General features: G+C 35.4%; 1 protein-coding gene across 4 annotated transcripts in view; it reads right to left on the bottom strand.

Annotated features, from left to right (window-relative positions):
- SLC16A7 (solute carrier family 16 member 7) overlaps window positions 1-20,843 on the bottom strand; it is an 80,646-nt gene that overhangs the window by 37,839 nt on the left and 21,964 nt on the right. Inside the window, exon 1 of one of the 4 annotated variants that reach the window (XM_054276675.1) lies at window positions 3,564-3,583. The exons of the other annotated variants lie outside the window; for them this stretch is intronic. The gene's annotated coding sequence lies outside the window, so the exon portion shown is untranslated. Of the gene's footprint in view, window positions 1-3,563; window positions 3,584-20,843 lie in introns of those variants that run through there. 4 annotated transcript variants of the gene reach the window in all.

Raw genomic sequence — 20,843 nt, 5'->3', positions numbered from 1 at the left:
AAGCAACATTTTTATTGCAATTTTCATCACATTTGAACTTAATTAGGCATACAAGAACTAGTGAATAAAAGAGAGAAAGAAAAAAAAGGAAGGACAAAAAAGGGGAAAACGATAGATGTGAAAGAAAGGAAAAAAGGGAGAAAGAAAAAAGTAAAAAAGTAGCAAGCAAGCAAGAAGGTCAAACTAAGAGCAAATGCTACAAACAAATAATGTATCTTGATACCATGCATTGTAGACTTCAGTGGCAATCAACCTGTTCAGAGTGCTCATGTGCCTACCAATGCTTCATTAATATTCTGCAGTCGCCAGCTGCCAGAATCAGCTATCAATACAACAGCTTGTCAAAGACCCTTCTGAGAAGGGTTTATATTGTTCCCTTGTTTACTAAGACTCTGATTTTACTGGGAGTTTTAGTTTTGTTTTTCTGCAAAGTTAGAGTAACTGTTTGTTTTCCTGCTTGCATTTGGTCTGCCTTGTCCTTAATGTGCCCCATCACCACTTGACTCAGCAGCCACATGTCCCAGAGTATAAGAACTGGCATGTGAAAAATCTATCCCCAGCTGCTGTTAGGATAGTAGAAATACTCCACATTTGTGTGCTGCCCTCCAGTTCCAGACAAGAATTGCAAAAAGCTTTGCAAACTTGAGCAAAATCAGTCTTATAACATCCCTGTGAGATGACTGAGAAATATAATCCACTTTTAGACGTGGGAAACAAATATGATAACAGACTGAGTGACCTAAGTCTCATGTCCGAGGTCAGTGTCAGAGCTGGCATATAGACTAATGCCCAAATAAGATGTGAGTAATGACCGAGATTTTTAAATATGTGTGTATTATAGAATCTCATTAAGTAGCCAATGCAGATTATTTGTACTGCTTAAAAATAGAGCTAGGAGCTCAGGTGGGAGCTCAATGTTTGCTTTATGGGTTTGAATAGTCTGTTGCTCCAACTTACCCTTAACATATGTTAATTACACTGCTGTATTTGAAATAAATTACTTAGAAGCATAGAAGCATTACATAGAAGCATTAGAACATAGTGAGTTAAGAATTATACTCTTATCAAAGATCCTTGCTTAAATGCTGTAAGTTTTTCCATTTTCATTAACCCCTCTTTAATGAGTTCTAAGCAGGATGGCAGATTAGCAAGTACCATCACATCAAATGGCATTGCCTCACCAACTTCTATAAGTTATTGTCATAATCTTGGGAACAATTTTGAGCCTTTGAAAAAAACTATATCTTGTTAGTTTTGTGAGAAGGCTTTGCTCTTACTTACGATGGTGTTTTTGGTTTATTTTTCTGAAGGAAGGGAAGATGTGCAAAGACTGTAAGGTAGCAACAAAGTCTGTTCTCTGCTTTTAGTTCTAACTACTCAGATCTGGAGGCAAAGTAGCTCCTCAGGAGCTCTGGTACCTAGCCTTAAAGAACTGGTTAATTATCTTGAAACGGGAAAATAATCTCCTTCTTGTCCGTGTTCAGAGACTTAAGGGGTATGTGATAAATAAAACCCAGGTAGATGAAAGAAGCACTCATAGTCGGAACTCACTGCCTTTTTTCCACTAGGGTTTAATCTTCAGGACAAATATACCCTGTGTGAGACCAAGACTACTAAATTGCGCCCAGGCCAGACAGCATTTTAGAAAGATGTTGGGTTTCTTATTTTAGAAAGATGTTGGTTTCTTGAATCTCAGGGTCATGTCTGTAAATGCTTTCCAGACTTCTATGTGACAATAAATAACTTACATATAACATGTTACATTAAATTGTACTTACAGGCCTAACATTAGAGTTTGCTACTCTTGCTAAAAGTCTAAGCAAAAATAATTTCAAAATCACCATTGTTACTTCAGCTTATTTCACTTCATTCTTAAAAATATATCTACAGGTATTTTAAGCCTAAATCACTAGCTTATTGAGAAACAAAAAATTTTGTTTTCTCTTGAAGAGCAGATGAAGGAACTAGTTCTAAATGTCTGTATCTATGAAACAAATATGTAATTATCTGCAGTTCAGAATCAATATTGTTGTGTACTTGTCATCCGGCTGAAGCAGTAACAAAACTAGTGCTTGAAGCAGTGTGGGAACATGAGAGCCCCTCACACATCCCAGGCAAACATGCCTTGATATGCAAATCATTGTGCCAACTGTCTAGGAGGTTGGCAGAGGCAGGCTCCATGGAGGGAAGCAGAAAAGAGGGGAAAAGCTCACGCTGTAAGATAAAATTAAATGAAAAATCCCCATAACTTTCTTTCTTTTTAGGGTCTAGCATTTCAATGGACAGATTCTTAGGAACTGCATCAACTGGGCTGATGACTGGATGTTACAGCAAAAACTGTTTGCTGTGCTATACTAGGATAATCACAGATCTGAGCTCACAATGGCTGTGGGAATATTCACAGAATATACTGAGTTGGAAAGGATCATCAAGTCCAACCCTTACCTCTGCACAGGACACCCCAAGAGTCACACCAAGCACCTGAGATTTCTGTGCAAATACTACTTGAACTCTGTCAGGCTGGTGCTGTGACCACTTCCCTGGGGGCCCCGTTCCAGGGCCCAGCCATGTGAGGAACCATTTTCTAATATTCAACCTAAACTTCCCCTGACACAACTTCAGGCCCTTCCCTCTGTCTGTCTCTGGTCACCACAGAGAAGAGATCAGTGTCTGCCCCTCCTCTTCCTCACGAGGAAGCTGTAGAGCACAAAGGTCTCTCCTCGGTCTCCTCTTCTCCAGGCTGCACAGAGACCAGGTGACCTTGGCCACTCCCCACACATCATCCCCTCAAAGCCCTTCACCATCTTTGTTACCTCTCTCTTTACTCTCTAATAGTTTAATGTCTCTTTTATATTGTAGTGACCAAAACTGCACACAATAATCAAGCTGATGCTGCACCAGTGCAGAGTGTATTTGAAGGTCTGATTCAGTCTGACCAAGAAGAATTCCTTTCTTCCTCTTAGAAGACTCAAAACAGGATTACTGACACAGAAGTGAGTTCTGAAAGATACTACCCTACAAAAAGCAAAAACATATAAATTATGCTTTTAGTGTAATTAAAATTCCATTTGCTCTACAGCCAAAAGTTATTACTAGGTCAGTAACTGAAGTGAGTTTTTTTGCAGTACTGTAACCTACATCTGGGAAAATTATATTGTAAATATACTGGAATTATTACATCATTGAAATCAGATTTGGAACATTACTAAGTCAGTAGTGAGATGACTAACATAATCTTTCCAAACTAATATTAATGCAGTATTTATAATTAATTTGATTTTTGTTGCTGGGTTTGGTTTTTTAGTTGTTTTTTATTTTAAACTTCATATTTTATACATATTCTCCTGGGAATCCATTATTTGCCTTCACAGTCACAGTCATGACTTGGACTTCCATTCATCATCTTTTCTGTTACTACATTTTTCCCCTGTTTTAGGGGAAACCTATATGACTCTGGATGACTAAACATCTACATAGCTAGAGTTAAGTGAAATGAATTCCAACCAAAGTCATTGAAATTCTGTTTTAATTACTCCAAAAAGACAATCAATAGAATAGCTAACCTAAAGAGGTTGTCACTCCACCCAAATTGAAGTGCACTGAAATGAACTGTTGATGGCTAAATTGAAAATGCCAGTGATCCAGTCTGAAGAATTAATCAGATTTAACAATAAGTTGACTGAAGTTGATGAAAAATTCTTCAGATCTGAAAAAAACAAACGACCAAGCTAATAATCTTTTCAAAAAAACCCAAACCAAAACTTTCTTCTGCCATTAATTAACTAGTTTTAATAAGCTCAGCTAAACCCTTTATAAGTCAAAGTCTTAGCTCCCTACACTGCAAGAGTATTGATAAACTTATTAATTAATTTCTAACCACTCTTAAATTCTAGTGCTTCTCCCTCATAGTTAAGTATGGTGCTTACCAGGTTGACAATTTACAGATGCTTGATATTGTAACTCTTGTTAGACCAATATTGAACAATATTGGTAACATTAGCCTTTCAACTGCATCAGCACACTCATCTTCTCTAAAACTCACACTGAATAAATGTTTTAAAAATAAGACTTTCCAGAATAACAGAAGTCATGTAAATTTGGAGCTGTTTGTTTGATATGCACTTGAAGAATTCTGATGTTTGGAAGGAGGGAGTTATAGATTCATGCAATTGTAATATTTTATAAATGGAAGACCTAAGGTTTTAAGTCAGCATTAATGGAATTATCTGCACAGCTGTTGAACATTGCTTGAAAAATAAATAGCATAATCTTTCTAAAGCAGCAGATTTTCCATTATGAGTAATAATGGATATTCATTTTAATACTATTCTTTCAATACTAAGATGCAATAAAAAGTATCAATCATGGGAAAAGCTAGCATATTCTTAGACTGCACTACTAGTTAATATTTTCAAAATCTAAATTTTTATCTTTTTACACAAACATGTTATTTGGAAGTGGCAATATTGAATTAATTTATTGCTGAAGATAATGTTCACATTCATCTATGAGCTGAATACTTGGCATCAGGAAGAGGCAATAGATTCCAATTGAAATTCTGCTGATGTTAAATTTTGTAAACTTTATAAAAGATACTCTGGGCTCTTGCGATCAGAATCCAGCCCTTGGCTGTCTTCTCTGCTCCAGTATTATGGCCCAGTGTATTTTTTATGTATGTCCTACCACTTGTTTAAATCCCAGCCCAAAAGAATCATCTCTCACATACTGGGAAAATATTTTTCTTCTATCCTCGCGTAACACATGACTCCCATGGGTGGAAATAGTTACTAATGTTTAAGTCTCAGTGACAACTACTTAGATTATGTAATAGGAAGTAAACTGATCAGGAGTCTGTTCCTAAGAGCATATGACAGGGAATATATAGCAAGCCAAGGCTGGAAACAACTCCGGACTGCAGAAACTTATACAGGATTCACATTTCATTTATTCCTGCCAATGTGGAAACTGTTACCAGTTCAAGATATTTTTCTCTATTACTAACAAAATCGACAAATTTAGGAATGCTTCTGATGACACAGTCTTTTAGAAATGTGAACTAGGAAAGCTAATGAATTATAAATCACTTTTTAGCAAAGCTACAGTTCTCTTACATACTTTATAGAGAAATAAGTAAATAAGGCGAGAAGGAAAAGGGCAGAGCTATCAAAACTTACAATGAGGAAAAGACCTTTTAAAAGACATTACCTGGGGACCATTGTATGTTTAAAAATCCAGTAAAACTTCTGCAATTCTGGGCATCCAGTATGAAAACCTCCCCAGAGCATAGGTAATAAGCAAGAAGCTGTTTAGTTAATATAGATTTTAAAAGTTATGTGAGAGTAGAGGAAGTAAGCCATCTATTTGTCTGAAATAAAACTAAAAACATATAGATAATTGAAACTGCAAAATCCAATTGATTCAACTCTGCCTTTAAAAGCTGATGTGTGAGCTCTTTCTGCCAGCAAGAGTTAAAATGTGAGCCAGTGATTCCAAACACACTATAGCCAAAACGTAAATTAATCCAAAAGTCATTCTGGAATTACTAAAACATATTAGGTTACATATTAGGTTAGAAAAAAGAAAGAGAGAGAGAGGGAAAGAAGAAAAAAGAGAGAGAGAGAGGAAGAGAGGAAGAACAGAGAGAGAGAGAGAGAGAAAGAAAGAAAGAAAGAAAGAAAGAAAGAAAGGAAAGAAAGAAAGAAAGAAAGAAAGAAAGAAAGAAAGAAAGAAAGAAAGAAAGAAAAAGATTTTTTCCCACTTATAGAATTGAGAAGAGATTAAACTTTTTATGCATTTATAAAAAAGCAGTTTTAGAACTAAATCAATGTGACTTTGCAAAACAAAGTGGAAGAATCTCAGAATGTCAACATTATTCTCACAGAGACAACTAAACAAAAGTTTTTTTCAAGTCAGAGGCACTAATTTTCATTAATTTTCATCTCATGACCAGTGATAGCCATGGCTCTGAAAAAACAAAATTTGACAGCAAGTTATGCTCCCCTCTCCAACAGTTTCCAGTTCCTGGCAAACACATAATCACACAGTATCACGTCAGGTATACTGACATGGTGCTTGTGCTTGGGACCCACCAGGGGCCAACCCTGAAGATGCACTTGCCATTTCTTAGGCGCAGAAATCAGATGCTACTAGCACCTTGAGGACTGTGCAGGGGAATTTAACTTCTCTAACCACCTACCATTACAGCTATGTCCAGCCCACTCAGCTTTCTGTCTTATGCTGATATTTATGCTGGTAAGAGATCATAAAAGAAAGTCTATTCCTATTTAATAACCCACAACTTTGAGCAAACAGCTAAACAAATGGGGAGGCATACATTTACATGGGACAGTGCAGTACTGCACAGACACGCTTGCTATCTCTTGATGACTAAACATGGCTAGTAGGAACAGAAGAGCTGTGTTAGCTCAGAATCCCATTGAGGGAACTTAGCTCTGTTTGAGTATCATGGCATGGTGCTATATAAAATAAGTACACGTATGATGTTTATTTTTCCAGTCTGGAACATAATGATAAAAAATTCATTTGAAGTATGCACCAAAACTAACATAATTTAGGCAGTGGCAATGCTCTAACATAAACAAATACAGGGAAAGAAGAATTTGTGATTGTATTTGATTTCCATGGGAAGGAAGAGGATGTTTAATTACAAACTTACTATGTACTTTGTCCAAGTGTTAATGAGATGACCTCCTGGTGTATATACAAAACAACTTTAAAGACCAAGATGGTTTAATCAAATTCTGACACGTAGTCCTCCATCCATTGTAAGAAATTGAGCATGGGGAGATCAAAAAACCTCTCTTGATTATTACAGAGGACACTTTTTCCTAACACAGAAAGTACACAACATCCAAAGAGTACAACATATTGCTGTACCTCTTAGAGAACAGTTCTATAATGCAACAGCAAAAACAATCTTCAATCAATTTCTGGCAAGCTTTATAACTTATCAACGTTTTTATGTAAATCTTATTGTTTATACATTATCACTTGTAACTTTTTTACTCTGTCATTTACTAAGTCCTCATAGAATACCCAGAATATACGCATGAAGCCCATGGTTCTGCTCTGGCACAGTGGCACTGAAATGTTGTTTGGTGCTTTGTCAATACACTCAAGGAGATGACCAACCAGTGAAGGATTTGTGAGAACTGCTAGAGCTTTCTGAAAACCCCCCCATCTCATGCTGACATCAAGAATTTCTGAAGAATCTAGAAACCAATTTTTTCCCTTTTTTTTTGGTCATATTTTCCATTTCTGAATCTCTATTTAATCCCAGCACTATGGATTTAAGTTAATACCATCTATTCTCCATTTCATTTATGATGAGAAAAAAAAGCCTTCTGGAACATAAGCCTTTTTATCAGAACTTACCAGCTATCTCAGCCTGGTATGAAAGTGCTCCTTTCACATGTTAAGGCAAGAGGAACTCTTTTTCTTACTAAGGACAATCCATAGGTCACTGCCTGGGTTGCAGACCCAAAAGGCAGACCTGAAAGCGGAAGCCCTGAAGTACCAGAGCCTGTTAGTTATGGGATATCAACCTGCTCATGCATTAGCTGCGTGTTAGCTGGCAAATGTCTCATTTTGCTTGACAGAGAATATGGGGTAGCACTGCTTCATTGCCCAAAAGCAACCTGATAAATCCACAACAAGATACATTTTTGTTGAGTTATGCTGGACTCTTAACTGTGAAACTTTTCTCACATACCAAAGGTGCTTTGCTCTACATAACCCCTCTTTGCCAATGCCATACCTACGTGAAACAGACTCACAACCATCAGCTCTTAAATTACTGCATCAACATAAGAAAAGCTTCGCGCTTCAGATTATTTTTCTGCAAACTGAGATAACATAGTACTCCTTATTATTGAGAATCTAGAACAATAGAATTCAGAGCCTCAAAATTTGACTATAATAGCTACATAGAAATAGTCGTAGAATTTACAAAAATATATAGCAAATGAGACAAGAAATATAAAGATCTCTGTGACATTTGCATCCTTGCAATTAGCAAAAGGGCACAAGAAAAATATTCACAGAAGGGACTAGTTAAGTCATATTTACCAGGAAGCTTAATAAATCAAGACTAAACCATATCCTGTGTAGGGCAACAAGCACATCAATCTAAGAAATGAGTCTGTTGTCCCTTTCAGGACAGACGTTTAATCAGTTCAAAGGCAAAACACTGAGCTGTATTTTTCCTTGTAAAAAGTGGATATATATACACATTTGGGTGTTCATGAGCACTGCTGAAGGCCCATGTACTCATAGGAGTTTAGACAAACTTTCTATATGCAAAATTGTTTGCAACACATAGAAACATGTACAGCACACTCCATACACCTATTCATTTTGTCTTGATAACAAGACAAAGAAGTGGTAGGGGAGTTGTGTAAATCTCAAGGTTTTTCCTTGAAAAGCAATACAATGCTGGGATTTAGAGCCTGAGCATTATAGTCCCCTGAAGGCCACTTGCAGTATTCAAGGCAGTAATATTCTTCCTTGTGTAAAAAATAACTCTGGAGCTTGTGTGTTTTTCTAAAGCCTTTAACGACACCTCTTTGAATTATTTTCACTGAAGTCTTAAACTATTATCTACCTATGCATAGGTATGCATAGACTATGCATACACTTCCTATACATAATCTTTCGCATACAACCCAACTGCCTTCAAAGAGGAGTAAATGGATTTGAGTTCCATTGATGTTTTATTTAGCTAGATCCTATCCCAGTCAACAGCTGCAGATGAAACAGCCACCACCTCCTGGGATGACTGGGTTTAATTACGATTTTGTTCCTCTGCAGATTCTTCTCCAAACATGCTTTTCAATATTTTTCTTACTTCTCAAAATATTACTAGATATACTGTGAGGTGTTCCTGAGGGGAAGTTGTTCTTGTAATCTGATTCAAGCATAAAATCTATTTTCTATTCAGTCCTAGCATTATTATTTCAGTTTCATTATATTTTGCAATTTGAACATTAAATATGGAATTTGGGTTTGTCCTTTTTCTTTTCTTCCCTTGAAGCTAAGCATTGTGAGATTCATCATTCAACAAAATGTTTATATGAAAAAAGAAACATTGATTAAAACAAACTCTGCCCTAATGGCCTCCAAATAAATCTGTATGGCTTTTATGTACAGAAAAAGCATGGGTACTTTCTTTCCTTTTTCCCTAGTATAACTTACTGATTCAAAAATCATGTCTGTAGAATGCCACATGCATTTAACTGCACCCTTTACGTGATGAAAGAAGCATATGATGGAAAAACATATTTAAGTTGGGGGTTTGTGCCTGTGTATATCAGGAAATGCTACAAAGTATGTAGATCATAGTACCTATGAAATGACATTTCAATGCACAGAGTTTTTTATTTGGCCTTTGTAGGAAAAAGTGTGACTGGCCCCTGCATAATAAAAATGACTGTTAAAGATGCAGCACTGATAAATCTTGAATTTTTAGGAAGATAAGAAGGACATTAATAGAATGTACAGATTGCCAGAGCAAGTATCAGAGAGGAAAAAGATGAAGTAAAGAGTGTTGTTTTCATCTTCAAAATGTAAATAAAGCTACAACTCCTCTGCAAAGCAAAACAGGATTTTGAGGTGGGAGCACATGAGATAATATCTGGCTCTGGCTATTTCAGTATTTCAATTGGCTCTGCCTTCTATCTGTTCTGCATCAGACCCAAACCTGTTGTGTAGGGTTAGCTGAAGTCTTGAATACATTTCCAGTTCAAATACATTAAAAAAATAGCTATTAATAATACCCACGAAAGCTGAGAATATTTTAAATGGCACAATAACATAAAGTACTATTTAACTTCCACCAATCAAAAGAAAAACATAACCTTTTTTAGCAGCATCCCTAAATAAGACAGTCTTTTTCATATGCCAGTTCAGTTTCATTAAAAAGAAAAAAAATAGAAATGCAAAGATGATGTACAAATTCTGAATGTAAGTGAATAAAATGTTTTCTGATACAGACTTCTTCATTCACATTTCTAGAAAAGACAGAGTGGGGATTCCATATTGTACTGATTCCATCAGTACAATAACAGAGCAGAAAAGCAATAACATGTAATGCAAAAATCTGATTTTGAATGATGGCAAACTTTTAAGTACTTTTGATACTTTTAAGTATTTTTCATACTTTTCACACACCATGTTTGAACAGGCAGGTAAGTGGTGGTTTATGGATGCTTATGTACCTACCTCCTGCAAAATAAAGCATGAGTGCTCACCGAAGTTTAAAAACAAAAAGCTCCCCTGAACTTCATTTGGATTTGACAATCTGGAAGGCTGTCCCACATAAACAAAGATAAAACCTTTTTAAAACAGAACAGGTACTCTAATAATTGAATTGTTCTTAGATATGAAATTAATAGTTTGGAATTTTTCACTTAGAATATTTATACTGTTATACTGAATTAGTACTATTAGAAAAGCCAAACACAGAACTACAATACAGTTCTTAAATAAGAATACTTTACCAAAATTGTGACCAGAAGCACTATAAGAAAACATAAATACAAAACCAACCAAACAAGCACTCTTGTCATATAAAGTTGAATACCTTCTGTGATTCAGGAAAAAATACATAAAACAAAGCACATCCTTTGAGGCACATAGGACAAAAAACACATGTAAAGCTAAAGCAATACTTTAGTAGATTTAAGGTTAAGATTAAGACTGAGTGATTACTCCTTACTTAGTGCTAAGCAGATGTATTTCAGACCAGTGGCAGAATCACCGAACATAATTTTTTCTTTTATGAATGCTCTGGTTCATCTTGATTTCTTAAAAGATCAAGAAAAAAAATCTCCGGAAGAATATACTACATCTATCTGAATTTTTCATTGCTATGGGTTGCTTCCAAGAAAGTTTTGGAAAAGTCCCTTTTCTGAGCCTTGAGTCACTCATGTTCACCCTCTGCAACACGTTTATATCATTCACTGAAATTCGCTGTATTTTGGCTTCTGCATGAGGAATGTGTCCAAAGTTTATTGGAAAATATGTTAATGCAGACACTGTGGAATTATTTAGTGGCTTATTTATTTGGTGACTATAATAAAAATGTATTTACAAGTTAACACAGTTAGAAAGAAAATCTCTACCAACAGTATCTTCCTCTAAAAATCTAAGAGAGCAAAACAGGACAATATCCTCTGTCAATAATGATTATATAATATCAAAAAATCACTCAAAATTGTGAAAATTACTTAGACATAGTAATGATGTTGACATAGGCTAAAAAAAAAGGTTGTACTTAGACCTCCCTCATAATCACATAAGGAAAAAATAACTTACCATTACATAGTTCACATTCTCAATATATAAAAGTCTTTATGATTAACCGATGCACACTTACACCTTACTTCAATAGACTTTTCTTGTCTGTTAACAGAGCAAAGTGATGGTTTATTAACTTTAATATATCCTACATACCTGCTCTGATGTGAAATAATGTTCTATCACCCTGCCATGTACTGCCAAATAACTACAAAATCATTGGTAATTGCCAATAAAGCATTTGAAATAAAGTGCTTATTTAAGCACTTTATTTAAGCAAAGATGGCTCTAGGGCATATTTGTATCATGGAACTGACTTAAAATGGCTCCCTAACAATTCCAGATGGAGTCTTTATCCCTATCAATCACAAAGAAAAGACATATTTTATTAACAAAGCATTATCCAAAATAGAATTATTATCTCCATTCCAGGATGTTACACTTCACAGAAGAATGTGCAGACAGGTAAATATAATATAATTTAATATAATAATTAGTTGTAGATATTTGTTTTAGCTGGATATCAATGCTGAGGAGCTGAAAGTGAAAAATATGCAGCCTTTCTGAATTACAATGTTTATTTTATAAATAGCTCAATATACCCAGCATAGGACACACAGAGCACGGAGATGTACTAAGTCTTTCAAAGTATATGTCAGCTCTTTCTTTTTGTAGCTATTTCCACTCCAGTGTGAGTTGATTGGTTTGTACCAAGTTGATTGACCCATTTAATTCCTCTTTTTTTTGAAAATTCTTGCTTTTTTTATAGATTCCACTGTATTTATTCTTTTATCTTAATGATTAACTTTTCATTATCTGTACTTGTGAGTGCACCAATAATATTAAGCACACACCTGAAAACTTTTAATTATATGCCTGACTTATAAGCACAATCGTCCAATCAAGGCAATGACTTGGGTTTCTGGTGACCTGGACCCATTCTCTCATTCTGCATTAAACTTTTCTTGTATTTTTAGGCAAGACTTTCAACTCTCAATTCCACAAGGAGCTTAATAATGTGCATATATCCATCTGTTTTTCAAACAAAACATTTAGACTCAAGACCTTTGCAAGCTGGTTGTTGTTACAGTTGTCTCATGCTTGTAGAGGAAAGACAGTCACTTCAGGAAAACCCAAAGTCTACATATCCACCCCCAAAGTGGCAATTTCTCCTGCTTAGAGTACATTTTGTTAGTACTTGTATTTGTAGCAGCCAAGGAACATGAGAACATTTTCTTCAAAATAGAACAATTTTATCAAGATCAACCGACAATGTCGTCCTGAATAGTCTCAGAATTAAAATTCACTCCTGGAAGGGAACAAATGTTGACTAGAATCTTCTTCCATAGAAAGCGAACTTAAACATTAAGAAATGTCCTAATTATTGTCCACGTTCCTAAAAAAAGGAACTACCCGTGTCACTTAACAAAGCCAAGTGTCGCACATTATTTAACACGTAATCTCTAAAATGTAGAACAGTTCAGACCTAAAAAATTACCTCATGTTGCTTATTTCATATACCCAATGAGAGCGAAACATCCAGCATAATAAAAGCTGGGGCACTTCTCACCATGCTAGAAGCAGAACTTTAGCCCTATAGGCCAACTAGGAAAAGAAATTTAAGAGCCTCCACTATTATACAGCAGTTCTTTGAGGTGCTGGCTACTAGTTTATATATATGCTTGTTTTTATTATCATATACCAAGCTTACATATGAAACATACTCCTTTCTGTATCAAACTTGACTATTGTGAATTAAAGGATGATGAGACCTGGTAAAACACATCTCCAATGCAAATAGCAAACAAGACCATTCTCTCCAACTATGAAAACCTCACAGTTAAGCGCTTCTCCCTCTCTGTATACGTGTGTGTGTATGTGTGTGTGCGTATATATATATATATATATTATTGGTGTTGTTATCTTTGTTCTGGCCATCAATATATTGTCTATCAGCTTCTTCTTTCCTCATTCAGTTTTCAGTGAGAGCCTATGTATTCTATTTAATGAAAGGTCCCTAACACTGTATTGTTTTTGCCCTTTGAAGCTGCCTTTTGCACAGATCACAGTCACAACTTACTTAACCTATCTGCATTTTTAAAGTGTTTCTCACGGTGGCACTGCCACCAGAGTGGTGTCAACGATTAAAAAACAGCAGGCAGGCTGTCTGCAGGTAGGCAAGGGAATCTATGTGTTCAGAATACTGTAAGACCATGAAGTTTCTCTTGAACAATCAAGGGCAACATAAAAAAAAGTTTCTGCATAAAACTTTCCAAAATGAGAGTGGTAGAGGAGAATCTCAAATTTCACATTTTTTTTAATGTATTTATTTTCCCTTATTAATGAAAAAAACATCAGTGTTGTGTTTATACAAATAACCCACCTCAATGGAGAAAAGGTTATTTCAGAAAATTCTCTCTCTTCCAAAATGAAATGAGATTAAAAAAATTAAAATAAAATAAAATCTACAAAAAACATGCAAACTTTCTCCCACGCAAAAAAATCATTGAACTCCCATTTTTAATGCAACTTTTTCTTTCCATTTAGTACACTCATTTAAGATTCATAAATGCATATCTTTTGCAAGGTGAACAAGTCTGTTTTTAGCTGAAAAAGAGACAAATAAATCATTAAAGCAAACATTTCAGATGAGAAGTTTCAGTGATATGTGAAACCATTGCAGATTAAAGCTAATACTCCAGTTTTTTTTAAAATATTCCCCTTTGTCTTCAGTACAATCTTGGTGATATCAATGCCAATCATATTTTTAATTGCAAGCAAATGAAGCCTAGTAGTAGTGTTAATTTGTTAACTGTATGCTAGCAACAGTCCCTCTGCAGCTCATCTCACATTATTTTTCCTAGGCAAAGAAATACATATTCTTGATTATTCTGAATACAACATATTCCATCTTCAGCGGGCCAAGTAGAAATCCAATATTGAAGTCATTCTACTGGAAAAATATGACATCTGGATTTTGAAAATCTGGAATAAAAATGTAGCAAAAATCCTTTCTTTTTATATATTGCAAATGAAAGAATCAATCTGTAAAAAAGTCTAGTAATCATCCTGAAATCTCCTGATTTACTGGAAAAATTGAAATCAATGCTGGCTTTGGTGTTACACATCACTTAGCTGAAACTATACATGCAAAGTCCACATATTGAGCACTTATCAAACTATTGCCTGTTTGCATCTTACAGCATGAGCAAATCCTTCCTTAAAAGACACACACAGAGAAAGAGGAGCAGATTAGTATTTTTCTGTGCCAAAGTAGAATTTCCTCATTAAAAAAAAAAACAAAAAAACAAAAAAACATGGAAAAACAGGAAAGCATTCTGAGAGATCAGCATTGCATACATAACATTTTTTGAAGGCTTGGTTTCTTCATCACATTGATCTTATTTAAACAGTCTCCTATTTCTCCAATATTTTAGTATTTGTGCTAAACTCAACTCAAGGATCTCTCAGGAGGCCTCAGCTGAGATTTGGCACCACAGCATAACAAGGTCACCTTTTAGTCTCATGACCAGAGCTTTTGGTTCACCCTCATTGACCCTGCTTGTACTATATTCTGAGTTAAGTCATGCAAGGAGGTGGAAAGGATTATGCAAGAAAATGTGGGCAGGCTCAGCAACATGTATAACCTTATGCACTTCTTAGAAAAGAAGCACTCGACTCTCCCCTCCCAGCATGGTTTGCATATTCTGTGGTGTTCAGTTGTCATTTTCCTTCTGTCCTTTTCTAGTCATGCCAGATACAAATCCTGTGCTTTCACACAAAATTAAAGGCACCTTTCTTTTCTACTACATGGCACAGTCACAGGTATTTTAGAGAACTATTTGCGGCTTGCTGGCACCCTGAAGCACTTTTTCCAATAGCCATTCTCACCTCAGCTGACCAGCACAGAACAACATGCCATTTCTGGAGAAGAACTGCCACGCCAGAAAGCTTTCAACTGTGAAATCATTCAACAGATATAGGAAACAATATAGCCATCTGGGCAAAACTGCTGGGTTCCATTTGGAAAACTTAATAAACACAGAATTTCAGGGATATTTGTTAGTTGATACTTTCTTCTTCAAGTGGTGAAACACTAGATTTAGGTAACTTTTATTCTCTGTAACAGTTTTCTTACTCTTTAATTTGTTTCCTGGAATCCAGCATATACCCAGGTCCTTCTTTACAGTTATCAGATTTGTTATTTCTTGCTAGAAATACAGATGCATGGGCCTCTCCAAAACACTGCAGGTCAACATAGTATGAGCACAGCCACAGCTATAATGAAGAAAGCATAGCAACAAAGTTGTTTTTTTACCTTGAACAATCAGATCCTGAACCAAATTAGAGAGGAATATCAAAAGGAGTTAATAACTAGGGCCAGAGGAGAGAAATATCTACCATAAACCTTTTTTCCTTCCCTTAATTTCAGAAGTCTTAAATATAGGGCAGGGGGACAAAGAGGGTAGCAAACCAACCAAAAAATTTATGTAAAACTTTTCACATGCTTTTCTTCAGATTCTTTTAATAGCAGTGTCCAACAATTAAACCTATATGAAACTTGGGCGGTGGATTTATTTTTTCGCCAATATGTCTGAGACAAAAGTTATATGAAACATTAATGTTGATGACAAAGTAATTGAAAATAAAAATTGAATTAAATAGGTAAACAAAAAAAATCAATATTATTTTAAAACCTGTTGAAAGAATTCTCCAGCTTCATTCACTGTTTGATGCATGTCTGTCTCATCTGTGCATGCAAATGCTAAAAAAAACTTCTCTAGAAAAAGTATCTTACAACTGTTTAGGTTTCAGTGAGGACTCAGAAATTATTTTTTGAATCAACTAGTTATTTAATGAATCTCAATTTCTCAGTGTTAAACTCATGTCATGCCAAAGTAAAGACTTATTTTCAGAAACTGTAGAAAACACATTTTGCAAAGTAACATGGTATAATTAGGATGTAAGGTAATAGAAACATGATTCCATGTATGCAAGGCACTGAACAAGTATTTCAAAATTTTCTCTTAAATCAGAAGTCATTAAGTAGCAATGATGCTCATTTCACTTTCCAAATTTAAAACTGAAATTTTCATTTTAAGCATATATATATGAAACTTAACCTTGATAATGCAAATGAAGAATAGGATCAAAGTATTTACAATCCAACACATTATTTTATATGTACCCAAACCAATTTAAGCATGGCATGAAGTAATTTAAGCATGGTGTGTAGTATTTTTTGAAACATGAGCAAAAAGGAAAATAAAGTACAGTGAGAAACACTGAAAATTATGTTAAAAGGTATAAAAGCAAATCAAAACCAGACTTATTTTAGTTCTGTTCCACTTAAGCCCAGCAATAACTCTACATCCTGCAAAACCTGCTGCAGGACCTTAAGTACAAAATTGTTTGCTGCTACCTGACAAGAATAATTAATGATCCATCAAAAATGGTGTGGAAGTAAATTTTATACTAACAGGAAACATGCTGAACCACCCTCAGTTGCCTGAATCCAGACAAAGGAAGCAAGGTATGCTGTACTACAGCATGGCTTAAGAACAATTTTCCTTCTTGCATGGTATGCCTGGGACAAATACAGCCTGAGGTTTCCAACAACAGACATGTTGTTATTGTGGCAACTGCACAGGGTAATAAAAGAAACCTTGTGAAAACCACATGTGACAAAAGTTGAAAGGAAAGTCACAGTAAATAACTGCTTCCCTGAATGTGGGCTTACTGCTATTCTTTTAATTACTTTCATGACTGCTTGTTATCCTATAGATTACAATAATTCTACAATGAAATTGTTTTTATTAACAGGTTTGCACATCATGGTAAATGCTGAAATGAGAAATTTGTAAAGCAAGCTTGAAGCTCGAAGAATGTAGTGACATTTGATTATTATATCATTATAGCATCAGTTCATTATCCTTAATGGACTTCATCCACACTTACAGGGCATAGGTAGGAAAAAAAGTTGGTTCTCTATTCATAAATATGCTGAGATGATCAAAAACTGAAAAAAGCTATATATGCCCTTGAGATTTCCATGATAAATTTTATCCTAATAACCGTTTAAACAGGTAAGGTATTTCTGATTTTTAATACAGAGATGTGGGAATTTAATGCAAAAGAAATCAAGGTGAAAATAAATCAATAAAGAAGAGGAGACAAAAAGTTTAAAATAAGTACAAAAAATTTTTGAAGAAATGTGCTGATGTAACAACAGGTAGCTTTGTGGCAATATTAATGTAATGCAAATAACTTTTATAACTTGTAATGCTTTCAACATTTCTTCCTGACATCTCCTCCCAAAAATACTGTCTATAGAAATCTAGCACTTGTAATGCTTGACATGCCTTTTCAGTTCTGAACAAGCAGAATCACGTTTGTACTGTTCATACTGTACAGCAAAAGAAAAGATTAACAAGTGGCTAAGTGCCAGTACCTAGGCACTTCTAAATCAGGCTACAGGTTAAGAAAAATCCTCCTTCCAGTTCATTATAGAGTCAAACATACTTCAGAAATAATAGTACTCACCATGAAAAAAGAAAGCAGTGCTTTCAAAGCAAGTTCAGGCACTATCCTCATAAGAAATGAGGAAGTATTAGAAGTAAGCCTTCATGTGAAAGAACAGTTCTCTCTTGCCTAGCATTTTGAGATACCACAATGAGGTATCTCACAAACCAAGATCTAGCTCACTAGTTTAAAATTACCCTCAGATTCATCAGCAATGTTTTTTGTGTGATGCCCCACTATATGTGGCCATCAGGATACACACATAAGGATAGTTATTCATACAGAAAAATATTTTAAACTTCTTAAATGTTATGGGTAGCAGGGAAAGAAGAATGAGGACTTTATATGTAGCTAAAAAACTACATTTCCCATGTAACATAACAAAATTAATGCATACCTACTTTTCTGTGAACTTAAGCCTGAATTGCCCTTCAGCAACCTGCTCGAAATTAGATGTTCCCCAAGAACAGATATCAGCTGTTACTTCAGGTTTTAGAAGTGATTTGTTGCCTCATCAGATACAGATGCAATGACTAATGAAGCTGCATTTCTGTCATTGTTCTGTTTCACTGTGGTATGTATAATGCTTCTATTTGGAAAGGACTTGTAATTTCTCTTCAAATCTTCTCTTTCAATCCTACAATACCTGCCAAATATGAGCCTTACAGCATGATTTGATTGCACACAGGGCTAGCAGCACATTTTTCCTCCATTTGCATCAACTGCTTAAATTACAGTAATTTTATTTTGGAACTAATGGTATTCTCCTATATATAAAATGTTTCTTTGTTAGTCTGTTTAATCAGCACTACACAAGAATACTGGGCACTTGAGCCTAAAATTATGTATATCTGCATGCCATTTTCTTTTACTTCTATCACACAACTAATTCAGCTGCACTATGTGGCCAGATGTTAGTACACTGTTGATCTACATCATTCTTGCCAACTTAAAAATTAATATCATGGGATAGTTTTGAACAAATAAAATACTTATCAAGGGACAGAAAACAACCTGTTTTATGGGAAGTTTGCAATGCATCCCACAACACTTTTTTTTATAGACTGTAATTAACTTCAATATTTTCATACATTATGGAAAGTTTTCCTCATAAGTCAGAGATAAAATATTAAATAAAGATTTCAAGCCATTTAACTTACAGAAGGAGACACCCAAAAGCCCAGACAGCCCAAAATGGTTGTTTTATTATATCCCTATTTTAGCACAGCAATCGTCTACTTGTCATTAGTGATTTAAAGTGTCTGTAATGTCATGTTTGGTTAAAATACTCTTTAAAGATTCCCAATTCCATCAGATGGGAATTTCTCTTTTCCATTTTCTTTATTTCTCTACTCAATATCTTAAAGTACTTCTTTGGTGGGCATGAAAGTGGATGAAATGAAAAACTGCTTCTTCCTCACACTATGCTTATTCTTCTGATTTGCATAAGGTGAAATTTTGTCCTGAAAAAATAAAATTTTTCAAGTTGACTTTTAGCCTTAAGATGAGTGCTTTTAGCAACAGGGAGAAGGATGATGGCTTTCTCTCTTGCAGCTTAAGGATTTCTGCATTGAAATAGCTAAACTTGGCTAACCATGCACCAAAAAAAGCTTTTTTTTAATCTTATAGTCCCATCCCTTTGTCCTAATCCAGAAAAAACCAACAGGAAGGGATTTTTGGCTGCTTCTCATAGAGCCTTTTTCATGACATACATCACATAATTCATACCAATTACCTCCCCAGTTCTTTTGCCTTTCAACTGCATGTTTTCGTGTCTGCCATCACTCCCTTTGAGCAAAAGAGCCAATCCTAAGAGGCTCGAAAAGGCTTTCTTTCCCAGATCAAATGTCCTAGTTTTGCTTTTCTGCCTCCTTCTCTTGACCTAATGCACCCAGCACATACTGCTTGAGTGGCACACCACCATCAGGCACTCAGCTGAAGTTACATTGACTTCAGACTGAAGTTATATGAACCTGCCATTTTGAGTTTAGATTACGTTTCTCTTTTTCTGGTGCCCAAATTCAGATGCTTTCATTGAAGGCCTAGCCAGCAGCAGAGACATGAGTTACCTCCTAAGTTCTAGAAGTGCACAGCCTGCCAGGGGCTCCCCTTCTACCACAAACCCAGGCACCCAGGCTGCACCAGCAGGTCTCCACCTCTGCCTTCTCAAGGAAGTGCACGCTGCAAAGCAAACACACAAGCCAAACCCACTATGTTATCTAATAAGTATCAGGTTCCTTTGCAATATCACATATTGCAATCACATTTCTATCACACTCTTCTTTCACAAATACCTGGCATTTACCGTCAACCAGGGAAAGCGCTTCAGCTTTAACGAATCTGACAGCAATGAGGAAGGGTGGAAAAATGAATTAACACTTGATACAGCCACCACAAATAGAGACCCAGAATAAAGTGAAATACATGAAAAAGCTCCTCACACTCAATCTAAAGATGATGTAATGATATCAGTCACATACTCTTGCTGCTCAGTGTCTGTGACATAGTAAAAACACAATGATGTAGAGAAGGATAGTAGGTGACGACTATGTGCTATTTCTCACAATACAAGCATGATGACCTACTCAAATAAATGATAAGGCAAATTGCTTAATGATGCATGGTTTTAGGCAAAACTATGAAGATTGAATTATATTTCATTATACTTCTCTAAATAAACTTTGAACCTTGCCTAAAACCTAATGTGGAGTGGGAGCAGGGGGGAACCAAACAAAAAACTATTACCCTTTCCTTAGAAATCCAACTCCTCAAATAATCCTAACAACCACATCAACATTCCTTTCTCTCAAAACAAACATTAAAAGGGTGTTTTCATGGTATTTTATCCTGCTCCCACAGGTCTACATTTCAGAAGTCACTGTGAATTGCCCTTTTGCAGTCACTGTCAGAGCATTTCCTGATTATATTGCAAAATTAACCATTTTGAAAAAGGGAGAGTAATTATTATTTGCAAATGTGGGAGTAAGTCCTTAGAGACAGTGATA

This window comes from Melozone crissalis, unplaced genomic scaffold (assembly GCF_028551555.1).
Source record: "Melozone crissalis strain CALT ecotype California unplaced genomic scaffold, PUWL_Pcris_2 ptg000004l_1, whole genome shotgun sequence".
Taxonomy (NCBI): Eukaryota; Metazoa; Chordata; class Aves; order Passeriformes; family Passerellidae; genus Melozone; species Melozone crissalis.
The sequence above is the reverse complement of the archived record's forward strand: the minus strand, read 5'-3'. Positions and strand labels throughout refer to the sequence as shown.